Raw genomic sequence first — 2,500 nt, forward strand, 5'->3', positions numbered from 1 at the left:
ATTACTTCTCTCTCCTGGCAACTTGTATAGTATTTATTTTTTAGAACCATGGGAACTGGACCACAGGAAAGGGGCTTCTGCATCAAATCCAGCCCAAATCATCTGAGCCCTATGTTCTAAGTGTACAGTGTCTTCAGCAATAGGGGCCTGTCCTCAATCCCTGAGAGGGAACGAAGAGCTATATCAGTAACCTATACTGTTTTGAGAGTCAATCGGACTACACTAACTATTTGAAAGGATGTTTCTTGTGATTGGTACTGGGTTTTTAATATTCTGGTTTTTAATTGGGAGCATTTTCAACTCACATGGCTTAACTTCACACAGTCACGCACATGCATAAGCACACATATACACACATAGGTGTGTGTGTGTATATATATATATATATATATATATACATAATATATATATATATATATATATGAGGCTTTATCAACAGATTTAGTGTCACTTGTCACTCACCTTTCCTCCTTTTGTATTGACCTCTGTCACTTCTCCACAATTGGAACTCCCTCCCCCATTATTTCATTTCTGCTTGATAAGACCTATATCCAGCTATGTCCCTCCCAAGCCATCTCCCCACCTATGATTGTTTTATATTTTCCTGGTTTCTGTGGTTACTCCATATTATCTACTCAAACCTGAGGATTTGGAGGTAGGAGCCACAGAAGAATGAGAATAAGAGACATTTGTCTCTCTAGACCTGAGTTACCACACTCAATATAATCTTTTCTTGGTCAATTCATTTAACTGGAAATTTCATAGTCTCATATTTTGTTACAGATGAATAGTATTCCATTTTGTCTATGAAAAAGATTTTCATTATCCATTCATCTGTTGAAGGACATTTATGGTTTCAATTACCTAGCTATGGTGAATAGTGTAATAGTGGACATTGTTGAGCAAGTATCTGTGGGGTAGTAGGTCAAGTATTTTGGGCATATGCCAATGGTCATATGGTAGATATATTTTTAGTTTTTGAGAATTTTCATATTGATTTACAGGATGGCTGCATGACTTTGCATTCTCATCAACAGTAAATAAGGGTTTCTGTTTCTTCACAACCTCAATAGCATTTGATGTCAGTTGTTTCAACGTTTAATGCCATAATTATAAATTAATGTTCCTACATTTGTGTTCTTTTGTATATGTATACATTCCAACTTTCAGTATTCAGAGAATTTTGGAGAATTTTTTGCTTGAAATCAAGATGATGACTGATTCCATCAACATCAGAATATAAAACTATATGAATAATTTTTGCTCATTTTCGCTTGTTGATCTTTATTATAGAATAACACTGTGATAAGATAGTTCACACGTATCAGCAAAACAATAGGTTCTTCACTTTCCCTATTCGGTGTAGAGACCTCCGGATGTAGAGATTTGCTTTTAGAATAACTTATGGATGTCACAACTTTATTTCCTCACTCTAAAAGTGTAATAAAGATGTGGGAGAGTCTAAATGCTGTGCTAGGAGCAGAAAGGTGTCAGAAATCTAGTGGAAGCCCAAGGTAACTCCATGTGATCATCACCTTGTTGAAGCAGACTCATTCCAACAGGGAGCCTTACTTTAGTGTGTTCTCCCTTCTATCTAAAGAAAAAGAGAAACGGCTTGTAGTGTCCATTGTCCTGTGATCAGTCATATAAAATCACATGCCATGGATCAGCACTATCTTGTCTCAAGGTCATTTGCATAACATTAAAATACAGCAATGTGCTTTGTTTCAACTCAATGAAACCAAGAGTCCAAAATTATTTATATTCAATACGTCCACAGTTGACTAACATTTAGCCAGGGTTGTAGAATAAAAATCTTAATATTTACAATAATATGGATGAACATGGGAGATAATGTGTTATGAGAGATCATCAGATGCATCAATAAAAATTCCACTTGTTCTCATTTCTACAAAAATCTAAAAACCTGATCTCATAGAAACAGAGAGTGTGATACCTATGAGAAGCTAGAGTAAAAGGCTATTGGGGAAAGGCACATGTTGATCAAATGGTACAAATATTCAGTAGGAGAGTAATCAGTTATGATTCATAGAAAGGGACCAAAGAAAAGGAAGGCTATATGATATATTTCAAACTTGCACAAATGATAGTTTTTAAATGTTTTCACCATACACACTCAAAATGTGAATGTCAATTTTGTTAGTTTTTCTAATTTAAACCTATATTAGAAACATATGTCAAAACATCACATTAAGTCCCAGAAACATTTACAAATGTCCTGCTAACTAAAAAATAACATTGAAAATATTAACATAGAAAGTGAATCTTTTCCAACTACATATTATTCTAACTATACTAAGGATTTCATCTCCTATGTTCAGAGAACACTTTAGTGGGTGATACGTGGGATATGGAAAAGAGCACCACATGTATATGTCAGCATGTGTAAGCATGCCTGTACCTTGAACTCAGGTGTAGTGCCCTCTCTAGTAGAAATGCCTACCCATATGTAATCTCTTCTGGTCCACCCAGCAGCCTT

Source organism: Peromyscus leucopus, chromosome 4, assembly GCF_004664715.2.
Source record: "Peromyscus leucopus breed LL Stock chromosome 4, UCI_PerLeu_2.1, whole genome shotgun sequence".
NCBI classification, from domain to species: domain Eukaryota; kingdom Metazoa; phylum Chordata; class Mammalia; order Rodentia; family Cricetidae; genus Peromyscus; species Peromyscus leucopus.